The 13012-nt window shown below is 41.9% G+C and overlaps 2 long non-coding RNA genes across 3 annotated transcripts; one reads left to right on the top strand and one right to left on the bottom strand.

Moving 5' to 3' along the window:
- Positions 1-1805: 1805 nt before the first annotated feature.
- LOC120370891 lies at positions 1806-5980 on the bottom strand. Of its 2 annotated transcripts, none has more exons than XR_005584043.1 (4): positions 5826-5980; positions 5305-5407; positions 2392-2543; positions 1806-1995 (listed from the first exon to the last, which is right to left on the bottom strand). It is a non-coding gene; the product is annotated as an uncharacterized LOC120370891 (long non-coding RNA). The 2 variants fall into 2 exon arrangements; XR_005584042.1 differs by having other exon boundaries at positions 2397-2543; positions 5826-5979.
- Positions 3691-12797, top strand: LOC120370892. Its single transcript, XR_005584044.1, has 3 exons — positions 3691-3827; positions 4267-4315; positions 12670-12797. It is a non-coding gene; the product is annotated as an uncharacterized LOC120370892 (long non-coding RNA).
- Positions 12798-13012: the final 215 nt, after the last annotated feature.

Raw genomic sequence — 13012 nt, 5'->3', positions numbered from 1 at the left:
CCGTCTGGGTGCAGGACCGCAGTGGTTTTTAAATCTGTCTCACGTGTTACAAAAGTGCAACTGACTCATTGTGACACGGTTCTCGCAGGAGCGTAAAGTCAGTGGAAAGACTCTCATTCATTTTAATAGGCCTTGGATCTAGTCCCATGGGGAGGAGTGTAGCATGGTATAAATACAAAGTAGAGTATTTTATTTAGATGGCACCATTCATCTTCAAAGCCTTTTATATGCCATATCACTGAAACACAGTCATCTCTTGGAGAAGAGGACATTTTGCCCAAGTACTCCAGGACAAACCTATACGCTAACAAAATGTGCCATTTAGTGTTCAAATGGTACCTTCCTTTAAGGATCTCACACATGGTATTGCTTGGCACTGAATAGATCAAGCTCAGAAGGTGACCAAGACAGACTGCCCAGAACCTAAGTATTAAAAAACCTGATCCTCAGGCTATCAAACCATCCAGTTCCTTTGAAAGTCTCCCATCACATGGATTATAAATACAGTCTCCCATCACGTGGATCAGCAATTTCCTTTATCTAGTTTAGTTCTTAAAGAGGCCAATAGGGTAACTCGGCTCCTGCTCACATCCATGCAGTTCCACTGATATCAGTCTGGATGCACCGGTGGGACTGAGCGCAGAATTTGAACAATTGTCCCTAGCTGCACATTGGAAGTGCCGGGCAGCAGAGGGAGCGCAAGTTTGGAGCAGCAACCACATGAGACAATTCAGCTTTTAACCCCCACTCAGGGAAGGGGTGTCAGAGCTCAGACCTGTTCTAGGCCAGCAGCATGTGATGGCAGTTGTCCTGCTATGTCACACAGCCTTGTTGTGTCTTCCCAATTGAGACTGACTGCACGATAGTGGGTTCAGACTCTAACAGGAAGGCACTTGTGGCCCAATTGTCTTGTTCTAATGTTTGGATTTGTGGCTGACGTGTTTTCACCTGTAAGCAGCTGCTGCTCTGGTCTGGCGCCCTCTCTGAATACGTGCAAAGAGAGTTTGCTGTTACCACTGGATGACATTTCCCTTCAAGTGTGAGGAATTTGTTTCCTGTTTAGAACTTTGGAGAGTTCTTAGGCTCAGACTTGTTGACGTTTCAAGTAAGAAGACTGCGTGGGTTCTAGAAAGCAGAATGTGTATGCACCTCCAGATGCTCTGAGGCCTTCCAAAATGATCTTTGTGGCCCTGGAAAACCCCATTTGGAGTCCATGCCTTTTATGTTGTGCAGAGATTTAGTCTGTCACCCAGGTGACTAGCAACAGACCAAACTTCAAATTTTGAGATCCAGATCTGAACTACTCCAAAGTCTAAGGCCTTTGTCCACATACAAATTTGCGCAGGTTTCACTAAAAGTATGATGGAATTAAACTGGAGCAATTTTGTGTGTGGACAGTCTTGTATCCGCTTAAACTTCGTTCATGTCCTTTTAGCTTGAGATGATACATTTACAGGCACAAGGTAACGATATCGAAATTGATGTGTGACTCCAAACAGGAGTTTGCACTAGTTTAACAGAGTCAGTTTTTAAAATGATTTAAGTTAAACTGATGCAACTTCTGCATGTAGAGAAGCTGCAAATGTGTTCAGTTCCAGGTTGAATCCTTCCAGGTAACATGCTTATAAACTATAAGACCCTGTGTCATGCCTCAAAATGGAGATCTGCCCACTTACTGTAAGAAAGAGGCCATTTGGTTTCTCATAGCCACTAACAATGAGTAACACTCCACCCTCATATAATGGAAACCTATCTGTTATGTTCATTGCATGCACAGACAGAAAATAAATATTTATAGTCTTCCAGAAAGGTTGAAACGTAACACTGCTTTATTTCTTAGAATTCAGAAATCTAATGCACAACAACCAGTTACAGAATGAGAGATAGCAGACTGCTCCCTACGTCAGAGTGGCTCTTTTGCAGACCGATAGATGCTGAAGACTCAGATCCACTTCCCTCACAGCCTCCAGCCAGCAAGCAGAACCAGGAAACCCCCTACAATTTAAAGTGATAGCTTGTAATTTTAAGACAGTTTTCATTACTCTCACTCTGCATCATCTACTATCTTAACAGCATACTTATTTGCCTCAACTTTTGTTCTCGTTCAAACCCTTCTGGAAAAGTCCTATGGAATTTAATGGAGAATCTAGAGAACTTTTGGAATTATTGGATAGAACTGATTTAAGAATTCACATCATCCCCACTCTTGAATTTCTGTGGGGAGATTTTGAATGTTCTGAAGGAATGAGATCGTTTTCTGTTAAGATATATAGGTTTTTAGAATCATTTCTATAGAGCCCCATTGATTTCATTCTGATGTAATTCTATAGAACTTTGCAATAGTTTATTAATAACGAATACACTTGATACTGATATGACCATGACATTTACCATACCATATGTGCATCAGAATGTTGTGTATATGTTTCAGGGGATTGTCTCCATCTCTGAATAGGCATGTGGTGTGTTCTCTAGCACATAAAAATCCCGTTAAACCTCAGCACACTTCTCTTAACATGCAGTCTGCGATCTGAAGCAGCATTCTGTTGTAGAAGGAAGGATATTATATTCAATAAATCATATGGAACTATTTATCAGCAATCACTTCTTTAACTTTTCCACAGTCTTCAGTTTCAAAGCACATTTTGAAATGACTGAAGTTCATATAGAGCTGTTTATTTAAAAAATGTTTTAAGAAAATTACCTTGGGGCTTATTGTGTATTTATGAAGGTTTTTTAAAAAAAATATTAATATAGCATAAAAAACAGATTAAGAATGGTGGAAAAATGTGTAAAGAACCAGAAAGGATTTTGTGACGGACTGAATCTGCAGTGGGAAAAATCCTGCTTGTCATAGACTCATAGAAGCTGAAATCACTGATCTGACTCCTATTGACTTCAATAGGCTTTGGATCAGTCCCATAGATGTAAGAGTTGGGAAGGTCCTATTAGTTTAGCTAGTCAATCTCTGTGCCAGTGCAGGAATGTTCCCTATAGCGCTATGAGTCGCTGATAATTACAAACCCCTTCTCCTTTATGAATGGATTTACATTCTCTCCAGCACTTCTTTTCCTCCTGATTGATTTGGTTTGGTCCTAACTCATTCTGCTTGTTCACTGTCTTACCCTTTATCTGAATTCATCTCTAATTTTGAGTTTACAAGGAGGATTTTTTTAACTCTCTTCCAATCTTAGCACAATCCCTTACAAATCCATATTGGCCACTTTGTTCTTTTTCAGAGCAACAGTGGTATGGTGCATTTTAGTACACAGCTGTACATTTTAGTACACAGCCATATCCATATATAAGTATTGATTGCTGCAGAAACACAAGTAGAAGACCAACAGGACTAGGGCCTGAAAGATAGTTTGCTTAGCATAAATAATCAAGGCTTAAATTGAAGTTTGACACAAGTAACTAGCAGGCAAGTGACCTTAAGTCAGAAATTGAAGTGTAAGGTAAATAAATATAATAAGACAGTAGACTGGTGTGAAGCAAAAAAATCACAAACACGTTTTACTGATATTTTATGGTATTTTTAAGGAATGTGCATAACTGAAACTCACAAGTATTGGTCACAATAATGCTATAGAAACTAACTGATTGATGTATCTGCTAATGATTATGAAGTAAATGGATAATTAACCTATAAGAAATGGGGGATCCTAGAAGAATCAGGGTGCAGAAGTTCAGATAGGAAAAGGGGTTCAACCCATCATGAATGTGCATAAAATAAAGTGGGTTTTAGCATAACATATTATAAAAGATGATTCCCAGCCTAGGTACCATGGGACACTCCAGGAAGACAACCACCTACTAATACCCAGGTATCCTCATAAAGGATGGTGTGAGTAATACAAGCGCTGGTAACTTGGTGTTATCTCTTTCTTCTTTGCTGGATTGCAGAGTGTGTATTCTTGTTTGGTTTCTAATACAAGTATTAATCACAGAAAGAGCAGTGTACTGTCCCTGTGTATTTCGGGGTTCTTAATCTAATGACAACATCTCTACTGTAGCTGACGTGGGGCTGAACCCCTGAACATTACTACCTTCTAATTTATCCCAGAATTACAGATTAGGCTACCCAACCCAGCATGGTAGGTAGTGATGACTCAGTGATTACATTGTTTAAAGTTGTTATGTATGTTTGATAGTGAGTATACCGTAGGTGGTCTATAGTCCTGGATTATAATTCTTTCTAGTGCAAAGTGAACGTCTTGATGATGAACTTGCGGGTAACAATAAACCAGAACATTTTTGCTGCAGATCATTCCATTTTATGGGCTTTCTTTCCTTGGGACACCAGAATTTTCAGGTATGTGGCAACAATTTTAATTTCATTGGTATTTATAGTCTCATATAATCTAAAACTAAAGATTGAGAATCACTGCCATATACTTTTATGTCACTCTTTTACAATATGCATGTATATCATTTGGCCCATTTAACATATGAGCAAAGAGAACTTCTAAGTTCGTTTTACACTGGAATTTCTATTGATGACCATTGATGGGCCCATGACGCTGGTTGCAAGGAAATTTGTGGCTGTACATGCAGATATCACTAACTGCTGTACTGCACACATGCATCACAGGGCATAAAACTCAGGGCCTCCAACCCCAAAATACAGGCAACTAATACTTGAGTTTAAAGAAACTAATTTCATTGTCAGGAGTAATAGGACTTTTATCTGCATACCAACCTCTAGGGGGCAGTAGAAACGTATACTCTAAGTACATTAGTACTAACTTGCCTAATATTTACTAACTTGCTATATTAAAGGTATGAAGAACAGCACATGGGAGGTTGGTAATTTGCCAGTCACCCAATGTAAAAATTTGGAATCCAGGGGACACTAAACCTCTAGGCAAACAAGGAAAACATCCATTTTCCATACAGAGGGCTGGACACCGCAGTTTGGCATCAATAACCTGTAACCAGCATACCAAGCCTCACTGTGCAAATTACTGCTGTTGCTGGTGCATCCATTGGTAGAAAAATGCCTTGCTCCAACGAAATGCTGAATGCTGCTTGCCACTTGGCATGGATAAAATTCTCTAACTCTTGCAAACAATAAATTAACTCCAAATTAGTAGCACTTTATCCAGCTCAGGGTATATGAACGAAGTCTTCAGCTGCTGAACGGGTGAATTTGCTGTCTGTATGAGTGGCTTAAGCAGCTGAGATCTGAATGTTTGGATAAAATAGTGGCTGGCCCTAGCTCTTGTATATACTGTAAACAATGGCTTATTTACAGTAATCTCTTGCTTTTTAATTTATGGTAAAATGTTTTGAATCACTTACTTCCTGAGAATTTCTTTGGTCACTCAACATGTGCCTTACTTTATCACAAATCAAAACATCTTGATCCCAGTCCCTGGATCAGGGTATTTGTCTTTTCTTCTATCTGAACAAAAGAAAGGTGGCATCAACAGGTAGTCATCCGGACTGTCAATAGGTAGCATTCAGGGGATTAAGAGGAGGAATGAAACCACAGAATTCCATACAGCAGAAAAAAGTATCTGGCCTGAGGCTGATAAAAAGGGATTTTTCTGCTGGAATAGATCTCCAGTTTCCTTTGTTTTGAATTTTACGCAATCAATGTTATTGGAAAGAACCCGCCACAGCTCTCAAACTGGGGAATTAGCCTTTTTCAGGGCCAGTTTCAAATCTCTGTTACACCACTGTCAGTCTGGAGGAATTTCAATGAAGTCTTCCATTATATAACACCGGTGCACTGGAGATCAGATGCTAGTCCCCATTATTTAATGAGAAGCTCCCTGAAAAGATCACCAGGCATTCGGTAAGCTGGGTGTTACATGTACCTGCATCCACTGGGTCTGTTCAAAAAGGTACCTGTCCTTTAGTAATGTGCAAGGCGCACAAATACGCTAATTTATTTGAATCGCCACAGAAATGTGTGAAAGAGAGGCACTTACACTCTTTCCTCTGGTCTATGACCTGCTCGCTGGAATCAAGAAGGCCATTGTGAGGTCATGTGGATTCTGATAAACAACATTCCATCACTGGAACATAGGAGCTCAAAGGAAGAAGCTAAACACACACATCAAACCATAAAGTGGTCTTGAATACTGTGTGTGTGGTGTTGCTTCAAATACCATGGGTCAGATGCCCAGCTAGTATCCAGCAGCTTAGATTGCTGCACTGATTGATACCACTTGAGGATCAGGCCCATGCACATATTTTCATGCAGGAGCCATTTAGTACCTGCAGCTCTACCAGGCTATTGGTTTTTTTTGTCCTGCATTACACAGTAGGGTCCTAGTCCATGACTAGGAGCTCCGAGTTGCTGCGACACCCCTAATTATCTTACTGACACCATTAGATGAAAATCATGGCAGAGCCTGTCCAAGGAAGGCCTTGCTAAATGCTGACCATCGAAAACGCCATGGCTCTGTGAGGTGAAGGCTGCTGCTAAGCGACATGTCAGCCATGTCCTAAGTGATTTTTGTTTAACAGTCCCCTCTGCTGTTTATATTTTCTAATGTGCTGCGGCTGGCGTTTGTTGCCATTAAAACTTCATTTGTTTGGACGATCGCTTCAGCAGACTGAAAACCAATAAATCATGAGTAAAATATTTATTGTTTCAACCGGATAAGTGGGCAGGCCGGGGGGAGGAAAAGTGGATGGACTGGTATTCCTTCAACAGCACATGAAACAACAGGGCTGCATCTACCACAGGACTTTGACCTCAAAACAACCAGCCATGACCTCACAGGCCCACTCCAGCAACAACCTGCAACGCTAAAAGAGGGAACTGACTGGATTAATAGATTCATTGTTTCTAGGACTGGAAGGGACCTCGAGAAGTCATCGAGTCCAGTCCCCTGCCCTCATGGCAGGACCAAATACTGTCTAGACCATCCCGGATAGACATTTATCTAACCTACTCTTAAATATCTCCAGAGATGGGGAATCCACAACCTCCCTAGGCAGTTTATTCCAGTGTTTAACCACCCTGAAATAATTGTTCAGTCACGTTCAGCAGAAAAAAAACTGTGGCACTCAGGTAACTGTTACTGATTCTATTTCTTGCTATCAGTGCAGTCACAGCCATGGGCAGGTCTTTCTGCAGGGACTGAACTCACAACCTCCGTCTTTGAAAACATGAACTTCTACTGCTTGACCTACATAGTTATGCCTGATATTTTGGCCCCACTGAAGTTAGTGGCAAAACTGTACTTCAGTGGTGTCAGGACCATTAATTCAGAGATGATAGCAAACTCATACATCTCTGTGCATGGTCTAGCCACCAGAGAGGAACAAAGAGCAGGAGAAATGATGGTGCCACAGGTGAAATAGAGAACTGAGGTTGGACATGGAAAATGTTATCCCTAGATACCTTCAGTGAAAGCAGATGTAGAATCTGGATGATACAATATATGTAGTTTTGTATTATACGTAATGTGATGCAATATCTCTGCACAGTATTTCTGCGTAGAGTGTGCGGATATGTAGATATGCCTATGGGGCCATATTCCCCTCCAGCTGAAGTCAGTGCTCTGAAAAATCAAGCCCATGGATAGAAATGGTTATAAAATATTCGATGCAAGAAAATCTAGTTTCATATAGTATGAAATTTTAGGGCCAGATTCCCCACCCTGACTCTGGTGGAGTAGTTCCTTATCCCTCATGTAGTCCTCAAAGCCACCTCATTGTCCTCTTTCAGTCTTGGTTGAGGCCTCTAGATGCTACTGCAATACCAATAATAATACAGACTCTTAGATAAAATAGCTCTCGTAAATGTCCAAGCTGTCCAAAAAGGACAGGCTGTGAGCCTCCCAGTGAATCATCTGTTTAGAATGTTTCAAGCATCTAGATTCACCAGGGAGCTCTAACATTTACCAGTGTTATCTTTCTTATTTGAGACTTGGCACCTCCTCTTTTCCCCTGAGACATGTTAGATTGCACTGGGCAAGAGCACATGAAATTAGCAGCAGACGTCATTGATGATTTCCATTAAAAGGTTAGTAGGCATGAGTGTGATATTTGGCCAGATCTATTGCTTCTAACCTCACAAAAAAAAAAAAAAAAAGGAAGGAACTCTCAGATTATTGACATAGTTTTTACTTACCTTGCTAATCCCTTTAGGGTCCCTTGACAAGGGGGTGGAGCTAATTCAGGGAGAACGGGAGTTTTAAAATCCAGCTCCTATGTGATCGGAAGAGCTGGTGAGCAGAAGCAGCTAACAGGGGAGTTTAGAATGGGAGCAGGAGAGCCAGATACACCTAATAAACATTCTATACATTTAGGCCAAATAATCCCCTCCCTGCAAATTAAAAACAGACAAACGACAAACACAGAACAGACACCCACAGAAAATCCCCTGCAAGAGTAAAAATAAGGAAGTCAGAAAGTGAGTGCTATCCAGTTTATTGCACTGAATGCAGCATGTATGATTATCTGCCTTGTGAGCATGTGGTGTATGTGTGCACTAGGAGCTCATGATGCTCAGAGACTATGTATGGGCTCTTGAGAGCAGAGTGGCTAAGGGAGACAGAGAGGTACATAGATAGAATCATAGGCTATCAGGGACCTCAGGAGGTCATCTAGTCTAACCCACTGCTCAAAGCAGGACTAATCCCCAGACAAATTTTTGCCCTTGATCCTTAAATGGCCCTTCAAGGATTGAGCTCACAACCCTGGGTTTAGGAGGCCAATACTCAAACCACTGAGCTATCCATCCCCAAAAGATAAGACTTTCCAGGACAAAGTAGAGCAGTCCCACCGCGAGTCTAACAGTTATATGAAAGTCTCCATATAAATCCATGGTACATCCACGCCTTGAATACAGTGTGCAGCTCTAGTTGCCCCATCTGAAAAAAGATATGTTCGAATTGGAAAAAGTACAGAGAACGGCAACAAAATGATTAGGGGAATGGAAGAGCTTCCATATGAGGAGAGATTAAGACTGGACTGTTCATCTTAGAAAAGCGATGACTCAGGGAGGATATGATAGAGGTTAATAAAATCATGAATGGTTTGGAGAAAGTGAATAAGGAAGTGTTATTTATCTCTTCATATAACACAGCGTGTTCACAGGGGTCACCCCAAAAAATTAATAGGCAGCAAATAGCTTAAGGAAGTATTTCTTCACACAATGCATGGTCAACCTGTGGAACTTGCTGCCAGGGGATGTTGTGAAGGCCAAAAGTATAACTGGGGTCAAAAAAGAATGAAATAAGTTCATAGAGGATAAGTCCATCAATGGTTATTAGGGACGCAACCTCATGCTCTGAGTCTACCTAAATCTCTGACTTCCAGACGCTGGGACTGGATGACAGAGGATGGATCACTTGATAAATTGCCCTGTTCTATTCATTCCCTCTGAATCATCTGGCACCAGCCAGTCAGAAGACAGGATAGTGGGTTGGATGAACCATTGGTCTGACCCAGTACAGCTGTCCCTTTGAGAATTCATAGGAAGCTAAGAGTAATCCTTATTCATATTGTCTTTTGGGATTACCAAATTACCAGATAGGAAATGGGGGATTAGAAATAATAGATTACAAAATACTTTTCCTAGTAAACAGCATTTTAACATACATCTGAGGTGAAATCCTGGCCTCATGGAAGTCAGTGGCAAAGCTCCCACTCGGTTCAGCGGAGCCAAGATTTAACCCCTGCAATTCAAGCCACTGTATCATGAAAAACTTATTTGTAAACAAGTGTTAATAAATTTTATGTTCTGATTGAAATGGCCAGTGAGAGTCTACTCACCCTGTCTCAGAATCAGGGATTTTAGTTTTCCATGATAAAAAACCAAAATTCTCTGATGAAAAAACATAAACATCTGTGTTTTTCCATGGTTAAAATTAAGTGCTGAACTTTAGTTTCCCTAGCCACTATATATCTCTCTCAGTTGAATCCCATGTTTTATTCATATATTTACAATGTTTAAGCAAGCTCAAAGTCTACCAGTGCCATCAATCATTATAATAAAATAAAATGAATAGAATTACAATTTGTATTTCTTACATGTACCAAATACTTGTATGTCTGTTAGCCCTGTGTGGCAGGGTTGTGGCTGATAGTTCCAGGTGTCTCTGGCTGACAGCGCAAGCTCTGCTGCCCAAGGCTGACAGCACCAGTTTGGTTAATAGGGAGAGCCGGACAATGGAGACTTGTATAAATGGGGTCCCACTGGATATGATTTTATTTTTTCACAAAATGTAAAAACAAAAGATTCTCTGTAAAAATGCAAAGTCCATGTTTTTCTGTGGCAAACAGATTTCTAAGATCCCTGCTCATATTGCAGAAACTAAAAGGTGGCAGATTTAAAGCATATAAAAGGAAATACTTTTCATCCAGTCATAATACCTAGCTCTCATCTAGCACTTTTCATCAGGAGGTCTTGAAGCACTTTACAAAGCAGGTTACTACCTCCCTCGCCCTCCCATTTTATAGAGGGAGAAACTGAGCCACAGAAAGGTGACTTCCCCAAGATCACCCAGCATAGAACCCAGGTCTTCTGAGTCCCCATTCAGTGCTCTATCCACTAGGAAACACTGCCTCAAATGCACAGTTACCCTGTGGAACTCATTGCCATAAGTTAGCATTGACATCAAAAGTTTAGCAGGACTGAACATATGTCTGAACAAGAACATACAGAGCTGATAGAAAGAGGATTTAAAAAAGACTTCAGGGGAAAAGAAAATACCTAGCTAATAGGAGTGGAAGAAACTTCCCTTATTAGCTGGTTATCACACCATTGTCTACAGTGGGTTTTCTTGCACCTTTCCTCTGACGCATCTGTTGCTGGCTAGTGTTGGAGCCAGGATACTGGACTAGGATGCACTGCTCTGATCCAGTCTGGCCATTTCTACATTCCTGTGTTGTGTGAAGGTTTAAAAACTCATTGAGTCGGTTCACTGACTGGGGTGTGTGTGCGTCTTCTCTTCCTTTGATAACTGTGTGGTTCCTTTCTGTTGGTCCATTGGACAGGACAAATGACAGTGAATAAGCAGAGCGAGGCGTATATCCTTGGTTCTGCCTCTGACTTGCTGCCTAAGCTTTAATTTCTCCGTGCCTCATTTCCCCCATCTGTGAAACATGGATTGTTCTGTCTCCCTCAATCCAATAATCCCAAATGGCCCACAATGCTACTCACTGAAATTTGGCCTGGTGGTCCCTCTGTCATGACAAAAGGGCTGCCGGGCCAAACCTGAGTGATGCTGTGACCCTGGGTCACAAGGCCCAGAGCGGGGAGCCAGGCCCAGCCCCATGGGACAGGAACTGAGCTGCCACTGCAGGGTGATGTGTTGTGGGCTCACTCTTTGACTCTCCACCCTCTTTTTGGAAGTGGGGGAGGATCAGTTTCAGGTTTTGCCCCAATGTGGGCAACCCTGCTTGTTCATGAAATATGGCTACAGATGGTGGGGGAGAGAGGGAGGAGATGCTGAAGGGAGGGTTAGCGAGGCAGCAGGATTGTGAAAACTGAAGAAAAGATGTGAAAGAGAGAGATGATGAACAGCGTCAAAATGAGCAAAGAGGTCAAAGTGGATGAGGGTACAGCGTTAGCCAAGGAGTCATTGAAGACCCTAACAAAAGCTGTTTTACACTAGGTGGAGAAGATGAAAGCCAGAAGACTGGCAGAAAAACAGTAGTCTAGTCACAGGAAAGATTCCAGGTGTCTGATTGTGTCAGTACCCGAGATATTTTCAGTACTATTTACATGCCAACATAATATGATTCCATAAATAAACTGCACCATCTATCTAGACTGTCTGGATATGTGGACTGGAATACAAGCTGTCACACCATGATTTCAACAGCTTCTGATTGATCTAACCTCAAATACACATGGCATTTTACAGACAAATAAAGATAAGTCCCCCTCCCCCCACTCCAAAACAGCCAGCCGTCAAATTACTGTGTGGGGCGTAGGTGAGAAAGCAAAGCTGGCCAGAGATGATGGTGATGATAAGATCACACAGTAGCTTAAATGTGTTGTGTGTATCTTGAGGGGTCTGTGATTTTCCTGGTTTTTGGAAAAGGAAGATTAAGGTTTGCAGGCGACACAGAGTAGTGTTTTAAACAGGTGCGTGGAGGCAAGAGGAACGGAATCTGGGGCCAGTGAAGCGGGGTGCAGCATGGCTGTTACATAGGAGGGTTGTTCAAAACCCCCGAGGTTTAGCATCTGGATTGTATGGGCAGCGTTATCCCATACACCAGCTCTATGGCTCATCTGGGAGAGCTGTTGCTCCACGCTTGCGCTTTGAGACTCAGGGAGGCGGTGGTCACGCCAGATGCAAGTTTGGGTCCTGGCAGTGCAATGGGGGCAACCCTACTCTGTGAATTGCTATAAAAGCTCATAGCTTTGAATGAGGGTTAAGAGGGATGTGGCACGCCGGGTGTATGTGTGCATACAGGCGAAGCTGCAAATCTTGCTTGATAGCATGCAAGTTATAAGCAGTACACGCTGAACCCTCCCGTGTCCCAGTGTGCAGTTTTTGTTTCAGACTTCATGGAAGAATCCCTTTCAGCTGCGTGTTTCTTTTAACTGAGTCAGCAAAAGTACTTGACAGTTGGCAGTGTTAGCTCAGAACAGTAAGAGATCTTGTGCAAGATATTTTATCCTCCACAGGTTGCTAGGACGTACTGTTACAGAGCATTACAGATAAATCTGCCTTTTTCCTTTCTCCTCAGGCAACTAAAACATTTCAGCGATTGCTCCAGAACAGTACAGATGTCCTGGCAAAGTCCCTGGAGCCAGCACTTTGATGCTTTTCTCCAGAGAGACTATTATTTTGAACGTTGGAACAGCTAACGCGAGGACCCTGCTCTAGTCACCGTTTATAAGATAAAGCTTTCACAAAAACCAATTGGTTGGATAATTCATCTTGATAGGTGCAGGGCCCAATCCTATCTCACTGAAGAACCAGCTCCACAGCTGGTGGGAACTGGTATACAGTCCCATTGACATCAACAGAGCAATTGTACACTGATTTACATCAGCTGGGGATCTGGCTCAACAACAAAACCCCATGAT

This window comes from Mauremys reevesii, linkage group 8, assembly GCF_016161935.1.
Source record: "Mauremys reevesii isolate NIE-2019 linkage group 8, ASM1616193v1, whole genome shotgun sequence".
In the NCBI taxonomy this organism is placed as follows: domain Eukaryota; kingdom Metazoa; phylum Chordata; order Testudines; family Geoemydidae; genus Mauremys; species Mauremys reevesii.
The sequence above is the reverse complement of the archived record's forward strand: the minus strand, read 5'-3'. Positions and strand labels throughout refer to the sequence as shown.